We start from the raw sequence: 15,391 nt of genomic DNA, 5'->3' as shown, positions 1-15,391 counted from the left end.
CCCCTCTGATTATGAACATGAATATGATTTGTGAGTAGTTACGTTTGTTCCTGAGGACATGGGAGAAGTCTTGCTATAAGTAGTCATGTGAATTTGGTATTCATTCGATATTTTGATAAGATGTATGTTGTCTTTCCTCTAGTGGTGTCATGTGAACGTTGACTACATGACACTTCATCATTGTTTGGGCCTAGAGGAAGGCATTGGGAAGTAATAAGTAGATGATGGGTTGCTAGAGTGACAGAAGCTTAAATCCTAGTTTATGCGTTGCTTCGTAAGGGGCTGATTTGGATCCATATGTTTCATGCTATGGTTAGGTTTACCTTAATACTTCTTTTGTAGTTGCGGATGCTTGCAATAGGGGTTAATCATAAGTGGGATGCTTGTCCAAGGAAGGACAGTACCCAAGCACCGGTCGACCCACATATCCAATTATCCAAGTACCAGACGCGAATCATATGAGCGTGATGAAAACTAGCTTGATGATAATTCCCATGTGTCCTCGGGAGCGTTTTCCTTCATATAAGAGTTTGTACAGGCTTGTCCTTTGATATAAAAAGGATTGGGCCACCTTGCTGCACTTTATTTACTTTTGTTACTTGCTACCCGTTACAAATTACCTTATCACAAAACTATCTGTTAACTATAATTTCAGTGCTTGCAGAGAATACCTTACTGAAAACTGCTTGTCATTTCCTTCTACTCCTCGTTGGGTTCGCTACTCTTACTTATCGAAAGGACTACGATAGATCCCCTATACTTGTGGGTCATCAAGACTCTTTTCTGGGGCCGTTGCCGGGGAGTGAAGCGCCTTTGGTAAGGAAAAATTTATATAGTGTGCTGAAATTTACTGTCACTTATTACTATGGAAAGTAATCCTTTGAGGGGCTTGTTCGGGGTATCTTCACCCCGACCAGTAGAGCAAAGAGTTGCTCCTCAACCTACTGAACCTATTGAAAAAGTTTACTTTGAAATTCCTTCGGGTATGATAGAGAAACTGCTAGCTAATCCTTTCACAGGAGATGGAACATTGCATCCCGATTTGCACCTAATCTATATATGTGGATGAAGTTTGTGGATTATTTAAGCTTGCAGGTATGCCCGAGGATGTTATCAAGAAGAAGGTCTTCCCTTTATCTTTGAAGGGAAAGGCATTGACATGGTTTAGGCTATGTGATGATATGGGATCATGGAACTACAACCGACTGAAATTGGAATTTCATCAGAAGTTTTATCCCATGCATCTTGTTCATCGTGATCGTAATTATATATATAATTTTTGGCCTCGCGAAGGAGAAAGCATTGCTCAAGCTTGGGGGACGCTTAAGTCAATGTTATATTCATGCCCCAATCATGAGCTATCATAAGAAATTATCATTCAAAATTTTGATGCTCGGCTTTCTCTCAATAATCGCTCCATGCTCGATACTTCTTGTACTGGTTATTTTATGATGAAGACTATTGAATTCAAATGGAATTTATTGGAAAGAATTAAACGCAACTCTGAAGATTGGGACCTCGACGAAGGTAAGGAGTCAGGTATAACACCTAATTTTGATTATGTTAAATCTTTTATGGATACCGATGTTTTCTGTGAATTTAGCATTAAATATGGACTTGACTCTGAGATAGTAGCTTCTTTCTGTGAATCATTTGCTACTCATGTTGATCTCCCTAAGGAGAAGTGATTTAAATATAATCCTCCCATTGAAGTAAAAGTAGTTGCACCTATTAAAGTTGAAGAAAAGACTATCACTTATAATGATCCTATTGTTCCTACTGCTTATATTGAGAAACCACCTTTTCCCTGTTAGAATAAAGGATCATGCTAAAGCTTCAACTATGGTCAACAAAAGTAATATTAGGACACCCAAACCCCCTGAGCAAATTAAAGTTGAACCTAGTATTGCTATGGTTAAAGATTTCTTAGCTGATAATATTGATGGGCATGTTATTTACTTCTGTGATGAAGCTGCTAAAATTGCTAGACCTGACACTAAAAATAAAACTGGACCTGTGGTAGGCATGCCCGTTATTTCTGTTAAAATAGGAGATCATTGTTATCATGGCTTGTGTGGGTGCTAGTGCAAGTGCAATACCTCATTCCTTATACAAAGAAATTATGCATGATATTGCACCTGCTGAGATAGAAGAAATTGATGTTACAATTAAGCTTGCCAATAGAGATACTATTTCACCAGTTGGGATTGTTAGAGATGTTGAAGTCTTGTGTGGGAAAGTTAAATATCCTGCTGATTTTCTTGTTCTTGGTTCCCCACAAGATAACTTTTGTCCCATTATATTTGGTAGACCCTTCTTGAATACTGTTAATGCTAGGATAGACCGCGAAAAGATGTTGTTACTATTGGTTTAGGGGATATGTCTCATGAGTTTAATTTTGCTAAATCCCGTAGACAACCCCATGAGGAAGAATTGCCTAGTAAAGATGAAATTATTGGTCTTGCTTCTATTGTCGTGCCTCCTAACGATCCTTTAGAACAATATTTGCTCGACAATGAAAATGGCACGTTTATGAATGAAAGAAGGGAAATAGATGAAGTATTCTTTAAACAGGGACCTATTTTGAAACACAACTTGCCTGTTGAAATCCTAGGGGATCCTCCTCCACCCAAGGGTGATCCCGTGTTTGAGCTTAAACCATTACCTGATACTCTTAAATATGCTTATCTTGATGAAAAGAAGATATATCATGTTATTCTTAGTGCTAACCTTTCAGAGAAGGAAGAAGAGAAATTATTGAAAACTCCGAAGAAGCACCGTGCTGCTATTGGATATACTCTTGATGATCTTAGGGTATTAGTCCCACTTTATGCCAGCACAAAATAAAATTGGAGAAAGAAGCTAAACCGGTTGTTGATCACCAACGACGGTTAAATCCCAAGATGAAAGAAGTGGTAAGAAAAGAAATACTAAAGCTTCTGGAGGCAGGTATAATTTATCCCGTTGCTGATAGTCAGTGGGTAAGTCCTGTCCATTGTGTCCCTAAGAAGGGAGGTATTACTGTTGTCCCTAATGATAAATATGAATTGATCCCACAAAGAATTGTTATAGGTTATAGGATGTTAATTGATTTCCGCAAATTAAATAAAGCCACTAAAAAGGATCATCACCCCATACCTTCTATTGACCAAATGCTAGAAACATTATTCAAACATACACATTTTTTCCTTCTAGATGGTTATTCTTGTTTCTCTCAAATACCTGTATCAAAAGAGGATCAAGAAAAGACCACTTTTACTTGCCCTTTCGGTACCTTTACTTATAGACGTATGCCTTTTGGTTTATGCAGTGCACCTGCTACCTTTCAAAGATGCATGATGGCTATATTCTATGATTTTTGTGAAAAGATTGTTGAGGTTTTCATGGATGGTTTTTCCGTATATGGAACTTCTTTTGATGATTGCTTGAGCAACCTTGATCGAGTTTTATAGAGATGTGAAGAAACTAATCTTGTCTTGAATTGGGAGAAGTGCCACTTTATGGTTAATAAAGGTATTGTCTTGGGGCATAAAATTTCTGAAAGAGGTATTGAAGTTGATAAATCTAAAGTTGATGCCATTGAAAAAAGGCCGTGTCCCAAGGACATTAAAGGTATAAGAAGTTTCCTTGGTCATGCCGGTTTTTATAGGAGGTTCATTAAGGACTTCTCAAAAATTTCTAGGCCTGTGACCAACCTCTTACAAGAAGATGTTCCTTTTATCTTTGATGATGATTGTGTAGAAGCATTTGAAATACTTAACAAAGCTTTGATTTCTGCACCTATTGTTCAGCCACCTGATTGGAATTTACCCTTTGAAATTATGTGTGATGCTAGTGATTATGCTGTAGGTGTTGTTTTAGGACAAAGAGTTGATAAGAAATTAAATGTTATTCAATATGCTAGTAAAACTCTAGACAGTGCCCAGAGAAATTATGCTACTACTAAAAAAGAATTTTTAGCAGTTGTATTTGCTTGTGATAAGTTCAGACCTTATATTGTTGATTCCAAAGTAACTGTTCACACTGATCATGCTGCTATTAAATATCTTATGGAAAAGAAAGATGCTAAACCTAGACTTATTAGATGGGTTCTCTTGCTACAAGAATTTGATTTGCATATTATTGATAGAAAGGGATCTGAGAACCCCGTTGCAAACAACTTGTCTAGGCTAGAGAATGTTCTTGATGACCCACTACCTATTGATGATAGCTTTCCTGATGAACAATTAGCTGTCATAAATGCTTCTCGTACTGCTCCATGGTATGCTGATTATGCTAATTACATTGTTGCTAAATTCATACCACCTAGTTTCACATACCACCAAAAGAAAAAGTTTTTCTATGATTTAAGACATTACTTCTGGGATGACCCACATCTTTATAAAGAAGGAGTAGATGGTGTTATTAGACGTTGTGTACCTGAGCATGAACAGGAACAGATCCTGCGCAAGTGTCACTCCGAGGCATATGGAGGACACCACGCTGGAGATAGAACTGCACATAAGGTATTGCAATCCGGTTTTTATTGGCCTACTCTCTTCAAAAATGCTCGTAAGTTTGTCTTATCTTGTGATGAATGTCAAAGAATTGGTAATATTAGTAGACGTCAAGAAATGCCTATGAATTATTCACTTGTTATTGAACCATTTGATGTTTGGGGCTTTGATTATATGGGACCGTTTCCTTCCTCTAATGGGTACGCACATATTTTAGTTGTTGTTGATTATGTTACTAAGTGGGTAGAAGCTATTCCAACCAGTAGTGCTGATCATACCACCTCTATTAAGATGCTTAAAGAAGTCATTTTTCCGAGGTTTGGAGTCCCTAGATACTTAATGACTGATGGTGGTTCACATTTTATTCATGGTGCTTTTCGTAAAATGCTTGCTAAGTATGACGTTAATCATATAATTGGGCAGAACCAATCTAGGGCTAGCGCGGAGCTGTTCTGCCGGGGAAACATCCCTCCGGGAGGGGGAAATCGTCACCATCGTCATCACTGTCGATCCTCTCATCGGGAGGGGGTTAATCTCCATCAAAATCTTCACCAGCACCATCTCCTCTCAAACCCTAGTTCATCTCTTGTATCCAATCTTTGTCTCAAAACCTCAGATTGGTACCTGTGGGTTGCTAGTAGTGTTGATTACTCCTTGTAGTTGATGCTAGTTGGTTTATTCGGTGGAAGATCATATGTTTAGATCCTTTATGCATATTAATACCCCTCTGATTATGAATTTGATTTGTGAGTAGTTACGTTTGTTCCTGAGGACATGGGAGAAGTCTTTCTATAAGTAGTCATATGAATTTGGTATTCGTTCGATATTTTGATGAGATGTATGTTGTCTTTCCTCTAGTGGTGTCATGTGAACGTCGACTACATGACACTTCATCATTGTTTGGGCCTAGAGGAAGGCATTGGGAAGTAATAAGTAGATGATGGGTTGCTAGAGTGACAGAAGCTTAAACCCTAGTTTATGCGATGCTTCGTAAGGGGCTGATTTGGATCTATATGTTTCATGCTATGGTTAGTTACCTTAATACTTCTTTTGTAGTTGCGGATGCTTGCAATAGGGGTTAATCATAAGTGGGATCCTTGTCCAAGGAAGTACAACACCCAAGCACCGGTCCACCCACATATCAAATTATCAAAGTACCGAACGCGAATCATATGAGCGTGACCAAAACTAGCTTGATGATAATTCCCATGTGTCCTCGGGAGCGTTTTCCTTCATATAAGAGTTTGTCCAGGCTTGTCCTTTGCTATCAAAATGATTGGTCCACCTTGCTGCACTTTATTTACTTTTGTTACTTGCTACCCATTACAAATTACCTTATCACAAAACTATCTGTTACCTACAATTTCAGTGCTTGCAGAGAATACCTTACTGAAAACCGCTTGTCATTTCCTTCTGCTCCTCGTTGTGTTCGACACTCTTACTTATCGAAAGGACTACGATAGATCCCCGATACTTGTGGGTCATCAGGCACCTGGGTGGGCACAACCCACCAGGGCGCGCCTTTCCCCCCAGGCGCGCCCAGGTGGGTTGTCCCCACCTGGTGGCCCAGCAGACCCTGAAACCGACGCTATAAAATCCTATTTTTCTAGAAAAAAAGAGGGAGAAAGAATTACCACGTTCCACGAGACATAGCCGCCGTCACCTCCAGTTCTTCATCGGGAGGCCAGATCTGGAGTCCGTTTGGGGCTCCGGAGAGGGGGATCTTTGTTCTTCGTCATCACCAACCCTTCTCCATCGCCAATTCCATGATGCTCCCCACCGGGAGTGAGTAATTCCTTCATAGGCTCGCTGGTCGGTGAGGAGTTGGATGAGATTCATCATGTAATCGAGTTAGTTTTGTTAGGGCTTTATCCCTAGTATCCACTATGTTCTGAGATTGATGTTGCTATGACTTTGCCATGCTTAACGCTTATCACTTTGGGCCCGGGTGCCATCATTTTAGATTGGAACCGTTTATGTTATCACCATTATATCCATCTTCTAGATCCGATCTTGCAATTTATAGTCACCTACTACGTGTTATGATTCGGCAACCCCGGAGTGACAATAGTCGGGACCACTCCCGGTGATGACCGTAGTTTGAGGAGTTCATGTATTCTCTGTGTGTTAATGCTTTGTTCTAGTTCTCTATTAAAAAGAGACCTTAATATCCCTTAGTTTCCAATTGGACCCCGCTGCCACGGGAGGGTAGGACAAAATATGTCATGCAAGTTCTTTCCATAAGCACGTATGACTATTTATGGAATACATGCCTACATTATATTTATGAACTGGAGCTAGTGCCGTATCGCCCTAGGTTATGACTGTCGCATGATGAATATCATCCAACAAATTACCGATCCAATGCCTACGAATTTATCTTATATTGTTTCTGCTAAGTTACTACTGCTGCTATTACTGTTGCACTTGCTACAAAATTACTGCTATCACTGTTACCGTTATCATTGCTGCTGTTACTATTATCAAAACTATCATATTACTTTGCTACTGATTACTTGCTACAGATAATTAATCTCAGTTGTGGTTTAATTGACAACTCAGCTACTAATACTTGCAAATATTCTTTGGCTCCCCTTGTGTCGAATCTATAAATTTGGGTTGAATACTCTACCCTCGAGAACTGTTGCGATCCCCTATACTTGTGGGTTATCAAGACCTTTTTCTGGCGCCGTTGCCGGGGAGCATCTCTACTCCTAATGTCTCAGTTGGTAGTCTCCGTTCCACGGTTTATTTTCGTCCCACCGTGTAGCGACCCGACCTCAGACGGTCAAGTCTCTGTGCATAAGTGTCATCCCTGGATCGGTAATGCTGACACGCACACTACTTGAAGGATTTATAACAGAGTAGCAATCACACACTTTACATCGATAGTCTCCAAAGAGAACTTATTACAATAAATATGGCTTAAGGCCATCTAAATAAGAGAACAGCGGAAGACTTGGAAGATAAAGTGAGTCCATCAACTCCAACGGCATAGCTGAGTGCATGACAACGGCCTAGCGAACCTTACTCTTCGTCTGAAAAGTCTGCAACATGATACGTTGCAGCCCGAAAACGGGTCAGCACATGGAACATGCTGGCATAGTAACACAGTAGAGCAATGAACATAATAATGCTATCACTACATGCATATATGGCTGGTGGAGGCTCTATGGTTAATATGTTTTTGCGTAAAGCCAATTTTTCCCTACAACAAAGGAATATATTTTATTTAACTATCATGGTAGTTGAACAACATTGAGAAGGTTCCTCCAACTCAATCCCAAATTAAAGTAATCATTAACCCAATCCAATTACTTCAAATAAAGTATTGAGATCAATAGGATAATTCAAGAACCAGATACTCAAGATGTCCATAACCGGGGACACGGCTAACCATGATTAGTTTGTACACTCTGCAGAGGTTTGTGCACTTTTCCCCACAAGACTCGATCTCCTCCGTTGGATTTCTCGCACTACATGGTGTTTGAGAAACGGATGACCGAGACACAGTCTTTCAGAAGCATTAACTCTTTACTCTGGGTGGACAGTTACACCTACTTTCCCTCTACATCTGCTAGCCCACCACTGAAAGAGGTCATACAACATACTCAACTATGCTAGAGCCCATAATAGCTTGTGGCTGCACACGGAAGTTTCTAGCATGAATAATCTTATGATCCCTTTGAGCCTGGGTGGCGGACCGTAGGATGATCCGGGATATCCTAGGACAACACTGGATTCTCCAGGTGCCCAAACCAACAATCCACCCAGATGTGTATTAAAGTTGCCACCTTAAGTTAACCATTAATTAACAATCTCACATTTGTCATGGATACTCTCAAACCCAAACCACATCTACGAGCATAGCATGGCAATATAAGCATAACGTAGGAGTAACTCCCAAGGGTTTGATAATAAAATAGGTAATAGGTTCTACCTCATCATCTACTTCCCAGACCCACATGTTAAGAGATCCTACTCATGCAATGTGTGACGGTTGAAACTAATGCATAAAAACTGGGTAATAAAGGGGTATGATCAATGTGTTACTTGCCTTGCTGACGATCCGCAGAACCTAGTGACTCGTAGTAGCACGCTTTGCACTCCGGGAATTCTATCGCAAACAAACAATAGCATACATAAGCACTCAAGCAAAGATGCACGGGTAAACTCAAATAAGAAGATCTAACCAGAAAGTTCAACTGAAGAACTCCGGTTTGCAAAAAGAATCAAATCAAATGGAGCAACGAAACTTAAACTACGAAAGAAACAAGATCCGTTTACTAATCTGGACCGAAGTCAAATTTTACAGTACCAAAATCTTGTTCCAGCTGGTTAAACAGAAAGAGAACTTCGAGACGAAGATCTAGGCGCTTGTTTCACTTAATTTGGATAAACGAGCGAAAAGATATACTAGAACGAAGATCAGGGCAGAAATCGCGATTGAAAATAATTACGGGAAAACCCTAGAAAAAGAAACGAGACGAACAGGCTAACGGACGAACGTTCGCTGCCTGCGGTTAACTGACGAACAGCGTTCGTTAAAGTGAACATACGGAAGAACGTCCGCTATATAAATAAACCGTGAAAAAAACCAAACGAACCGATCTAAATAAAATGAATCTAGGGTTTCTAAAAAACCGAACGGTTAACCGAAAAAACCGACGAAATGCGCTGGCGGCTACCTCCGGCGAGGCTCCGGCGAGGAGGTGCGGTGTCGGGGGGCTTCGACGGCGGCTTGCAGCGGTGGGGCGAGCAGGCGGCGGCGGCGTCTGGTGGCGGGGTGGTGGGGTGGCGGAGAGGGCGGCGACGGCGGGGTACTTATAGGGGGTCGGGGGTGAGGCCGACTTGGGGAAGGGGTGGCTCGGGTGGACTCCGGCGAGTCCGTCTCGCGCACGGGAGGGGAGGCGGCGACGCTAGGCGGGCCGGCCTGCTCGGCTGGGCTCCGACCCAGTCGGGCGGGAAACTTTTTTTTTAAACAGATTTCACCGAAAAAAATCCTAATAAATAAAATAAATCTAAAAATACCAAAACAAATTTCACCGTTTAAATAAAATATTTAGAACGAGATGAACATTTCCTTGGCCCTAAAATGCAATTTTGAAAAATGCATACTTTTTTCTAATTCAAATAAAATTGCAATAAAAATCCAAATAAAATGTTTATTTGATTTTAATTTTTTTCCTTCAATATTTCATTTATTTTGGAGAAGTCATATTATCTCCTCTCATATATTTTTAATATGAAATATTTTCGGAGAGAAAAATTTATTAAAACCAAGGTGATCCTTGTTTCGATATTTGAGAAAATTCAAATATGAAAATGGTGAAATCCCCAACTCTCTTCGTGGGTCCTTGAGTTGCTTAGAATTTCGAGGATTGCAAAACGAAATGCAATAAAATATGATATGCATGAATGACCTATGTATAACATTTTAAATTGAAAATTTGGGATGTTACACACTGTCTGGTTTTTTTTCGTCTCCCCTCCCATCTCCCACCTCGCAGTTCCCCCGCAGGTAACGATCCCCAACCAGAAGAAACTACGAGCGATGCCTCCCGTGGAGGTAGCGATGCCTCCAGGTAGCCAACGAGGCCTCCACGTCCAAAAAAAATAGTAAAATATAAACCCACGAAAGAAAACCAACGAAAAAAACCACGAGCGAGGCCTGCGGAGTGCCCTCGAGCGAGAACCACGCCAGCCGCCCTCGCACTTCATCCCTTCGCCGCTGCCCTCGCGCTCGCATCAAGGATCGAGGCCTCCAGAGTGCCCTCGATCCCTGCACTACCTCCGTTCCCCGCCGCCGATCCTTTCCCCGCCACCGATCCCTTCGCCGCCGCCGATCTCGTCGCTACTATCCCCTTCACGAGCCGCCGCCGATTCCCTTGAGGAGCCGCAGCCGATCCCTTCACCTGCCCGGCTAGGGCTCCCATCCGTGTCCTCGCCCTTGCGCCATTACCATCGCCTTGTTGTGGCGGCCCCCGTCAATCACCACCATCAGCAAATCCCAGCACATGCCGAAGCCGTCCAGCACCAACCAGCGCTCCTTCCTAGATCCATGACGGATACCACGGTCTGGAGGGATCCACGACCGCGACAATGAAAACGGCACCCAAGTCGCCCACCCGTGCCCACTCCCAGCCTTTCCTCTGGACGCGACGCACAGGATCGGCGGAGCACCACCGAGCGTGGCACCGACCACGACCTCCATTTTTCTTTGTGGGATAGAGAAAATATTCTGCCAGAGCTCTCCTAGCGCGTCCACTTTCTTCCGTGGCTAGCAGCAGCGACAAAAAATCTAGGCACTTAGAGATAGACAAGCAGGATTTTCCTTTTTGTGATGATATTTGCATTCCAGAAGTAGTTCTTGCTTCATGAGATTCTGCTTATGTTTATTTTCAGATTTCAGGACTGACGTAGAGGAAATGATTAGTACTTTGAGCCGATCGTGGACCTGTGGTAGTTGATATGCTTGATTGTTCTGCTCTGCTTATCAACTAGCGATGCCTTGATTTTAATGTGGCCCCTAACTTATGAACTCTTAGTCTGGAAACTACTGTTATTCAGTGGTTAATTATAACTTTTAAGAATGGTTACCTTGATGTTGTTAGTTCTCCCTCTTGTTAACTAGCCAAGAGGTAGATCCCAGTTTCATTGAGCTGCTGGCACTTAGTTTTTAGTGTTTCAGTCGTACTGCAATGCCAACATCCTTTTTATTTGGCATTACGAAACAGTGACATCTTGATGCTGAAGCATGCTATAGTTTTTTTCAAGACAATATAGATGCAACTTAGTTCAAATCTGACACTTGCAAAGATTTTCACATGTTATACGTAGTTGGTGATGGGGTATATAGAGCATGTTGTAGTTGGTGACAACACATGATTGTTTCTGTGCAAATATATTCTTTCACCTTGAGTTCTTATTATTGTACATGATCATATGACAACATTGTAGTTTCATCCACATCTCTGCCATAGCACTACAAATGGAAACTTTTGTAAGTCCAATGTTTCCAGTTTAAGAATGCATCGGCATTTTGCTTATATTTATTTGAGTCGCTACTAAATTGTTAATCTTGAGCATCACTTGATCAACTATGTGCATTCAAGTCTTATTTGCCTCTCCTAAGCTCGAGACTATTGGAATGGGTCTACTCCTTGCTCATCACCTGACCATTGATACACTGCAACGGGACACGTCACCACTGGATGAAACTCACAACGACCGGAATCTACATCATCTAGTGTGTCATGGCGTCCCTCTTCTAGCTCACTCATGGTTATCGTCGTCTTTTTCGCCCTTTCACAAATCCCTATGGGGGAAATAATGTATGACATGTGTTGCCTACTTGATTCCGGCTTTACAGATCTTCGCACGTGACCTGCGGTGAGGACCAGTTTCTTAGGGGACATAGTTGAAGAGCAGCATTGATTGGTAAGCCCCGTATGGTATTACTTGCATAATAAAGATTGAAATTTATCAGTTCGTTTCCTAATTTTTCTCCGTTTTACTATCTTTATTTGCAAAGTTAAATAAGTGTGTATATTTTAGGCCTATAATTTACTAACTATTTCAATCTCTCTTGTGGATCTGTGGTGAGGTGCGTGGTGACCTGTGGCGCCTAAGGGCATCTGGATGTTGGTAGACGCACTAAGTTGCGGCGGCCACCAGCTGCAGCAGCTGCTCTACAGGGCGGCGGGCGGCAGTAGCAAGATGAGGCAGTGACCAGCAGCAGCTGCACTACGGGGCGGCGTTAGCGAGTAGCAGCAGTAAGGCGAGGCAGTGGTGAGCAGCGGAACAACCATGCAAACTGCAAGAAGAATGAAGCAGTGGTAGCAACATATGGTGAATCATCAGGTATCACTTCTTTCATATGCCTTATGTTTGAGCATGATTTGGAGCTAGCTTGAGAAGAGAAGTTAGTGCACATCCTTCTAACTCTAATGTATCATGGTAATTGCTTCAGTTCACATTTTTTCCAGTTTACAGATACCCATGAGATGAAATACCATGCTATCTTTTAGTCAGATAAGTTGATGATATGTGCCAAATTATACGTGGTAAGATTGGTACTTTTTTCTTGACGTATATTATTAGAAAGCTCTTCTTATAAATATGATTTATCAATTTGTAGTAATACATCCCATGCAAGATTACTCTTGTCCAGTGTGTTATAATTAATTGCAATATAAAACATTTTGGCTGCTATGTTGTCTGCTCTATAGTTGGATATGGCCGGCTATTCTATATCTGTTTAGGAAGGTTGAGCACAAAGTAAGAAAATACTACTTTCATCATACAATCAGTTGCTTAAAATATTAGTGTATCATGATCTAAAAAAGGTGTATCATTTGTGATATATGTACTGTTTTTAAATTGTCACAAAGTATATGCATACACTATTCATTCATCCATCTAGATCTAATGTATCTTTTCATGTCCCTGCAAAAGAGCTTATCACTATGTGTGTTCTGGTTATATATCACCAAGAATGGCAGAGGAATCGATGGCAAAAATAAGGAACAATATTCTTCTTATTTCCAAGAAAGGCATTTAGTTGATTCATGTCAGTTCTTGGAACTAAAGCATCATACAATGATAGGTAACAGTAAGATACTTGACACATCTGAAGCTGAAAGTGTTCTCTTATATTTCGTAAACTTTTTCATTGTATTATATTCTATAAGAGCGTCAAAGTCGTGTTCTATTTTTTTGGATACAACAATGATGTTTTGATCATTGCTTTAGTAAAACATACATATGAAGTATGATAGTGAAGCTAAATGCATGCCCAATGGTCAATTCAAGACTTCAAGGTTAATTTGTTCTGTGTGTGTTGCTTAAAATGTTAAAGCTGGCCTACATCAATTTTTGCAGGTGGGCTGGTGCTCTCGGCATAATACTTTTGTGCAGTTGTGTTACAACATGTTTTCATTGAGATGTTATCCAGTATTTTTCAGCTCCTAAAGGTTGTGCACTTGTGCCATAATTTTTTTTGCGTGAAACTATAACAAAATTGTGTAAGCTGAATTTTTGGTAGTTGCGTAAGCTGACCAATTTACTCTTTTCTTTCTTAAGATCACATTATAGTACTTGCATAAGCTCAACCAAGATGCTTTCTTGCTACTGTTGTAGTATGTAATGAAATTCTGAGATAATAATGTAGTGAAGCAACTTTCTGTAACTGACTCTGTAGGTCTTAGTAGTGCAGATTCATTTTGGACTGCAAGGAGTTTACTGAGATACAAATCATTGTGTGCGGTATAATCATATGAATATTCCTGCTTAGTTGTAGATATGTAGGTTTAGTAGCTTCTCGGGTTCCCATCTAATCTTAACATGCAGTTGTTTGTATTTTTTTTGCCTGTACCATTATTTCTTGGAATAGTCTATCAGTCATGTCTGAACCTAGCGTTCCTTACCAGATAGGCTCCTCATTTCAAAAGGATTAAATGAGTCTATATGGTCATGGCTTGTCGTCCGTCTTGAAGCGGATTCAGAGCCCGGTAGGATCGCACACCGTATGGCTTGGACATCGGAAGAAGATACAAGATCGGTAATGATATTACTTGCCTCAGTGCTCAATTTATATTTTATGATCCTATTAATTTGAACTTATTTACTTGGTTATCTCAGCTAATTTATTTGTGCTCAAATGCAGACAAGCGTTCGGTCGAAAAACTCAAATTATTCCATCGATAGAATAACATGAAGAACAAGTACTGGGATGACATGGTTGTTACTACAATAGTAAAAGGCCAAGTCACGGGAGGAGAGATGCTCAGCGTGTATGATGGAAATGGTGGCTCGGAAGTGAGGTTATCTTCTCTTGAAAATCTTGACCCACAAAAGAAATTAACCTGACGCCGTGGGAACCAGGAAAGCGTAGATCACGAATGGCCCCACAATTTGGTGGTGTTTGTGTGTTGTGCGGTCAAACCTTTCTACGGGCTCCATGGCGATGCAGCAACATCACCTTCTCAGGGAGATGAGACGATGGGATGTGGCCACGTCGTGCTACATGTTGTTGTGCTAGCTTTGTTGTGTGTGTGTGTGTGTGCGCGCGCGCGTGTGTGTGTGTGAGAGAGAGGGAGGGATGGAGGGCATTGGCTGATAGGGGATGGTTATGTTGTTGCTAGATATGAGCAACGTTCTGTCTATGTCTTTAGAGAAGCCTTTTGCTTTAGTTTAACTGGGGTGGAGAGTGGGTACTGTTGTGACAAAGTTGCATGTTACTAGATTATCAAACATGTTGTTTAGGTGAATATGTACCGTCGAAAAGAGAGCAATGGTACTATGATTGTACTGTTTTATGCTCGATGTTAAAGAATACTCTTGCAAGCAGTTAGCGACGAGCTGATGGTGCATTATATTGTATAGAAGATTCTTTTGATCCCACAATGCCAATTGTGCATTTATTGTTCTATACCTATTTTGTCCCTCATGAATCTCTATATTTAAAAATTATTGGTAGTAACTATTGATTAACTCTGTGCTTACCTCTCAAGTTCTTTGCGGAATTTTTGTAATTATTAATAGTACATCAAGTTTTGAATAATAATTATTAGTAAGTACATGTTGATCACTGCTTATAATGAAAATAAACGTCCATGGTTTAAAGGAGCTTTATTGTTTCACTCCATACCAAATTATCTGTGGGTTATACCGAAGCTTATATTGTCTCTGGTTAATCTGCACATCAAATATTCTAAGCTTCCTTTTTATGAGAAAACGGGTGAACTAAGAAAGGAAAACTTGTTCTCTGCCTGAACTAGCTGAACATTGTCAACTTAGTAAAATGATATGAACTTGTGTGTAATGCACATAGCAGGTCAAAAAACTACCATTGTATTTGCATATACTGTTTGAGGCACAATTTTTCTGAAAAC

General features: G+C 40.7%; 1 long non-coding RNA gene across 5 annotated transcripts; it reads left to right on the top strand.

Annotated features, from left to right (window-relative positions):
* The first annotated feature begins 10,182 nt into the window (after positions 1 to 10,182).
* On the top strand, positions 10,183 to 14,928 carry LOC109766402 (uncharacterized). 5 transcript variants are annotated; one of them, XR_012204624.1, is made up of 8 exons: positions 10,183 to 11,780; positions 11,869 to 11,936; positions 12,103 to 12,359; positions 12,485 to 12,562; positions 12,993 to 13,104; positions 13,380 to 13,471; positions 13,928 to 14,058; positions 14,164 to 14,928. It is a non-coding gene; the product is annotated as an uncharacterized lncRNA (long non-coding RNA). The 5 variants fall into 5 exon arrangements; XR_012204622.1 differs by having other exon boundaries at positions 12,954 to 13,104; XR_012204626.1 differs by having other exon boundaries at positions 10,209 to 11,745.
* The last annotated feature ends 463 nt before the right edge of the window (positions 14,929 to 15,391 follow it).

This window comes from Aegilops tauschii, chromosome 3 (genome assembly GCF_002575655.3).
Source record: "Aegilops tauschii subsp. strangulata cultivar AL8/78 chromosome 3, Aet v6.0, whole genome shotgun sequence".
NCBI lineage: Eukaryota > Viridiplantae > Streptophyta > Magnoliopsida > Poales > Poaceae > Aegilops > Aegilops tauschii.
The sequence above is the reverse complement of the archived record's forward strand: the minus strand, read 5'-3'. Positions and strand labels throughout refer to the sequence as shown.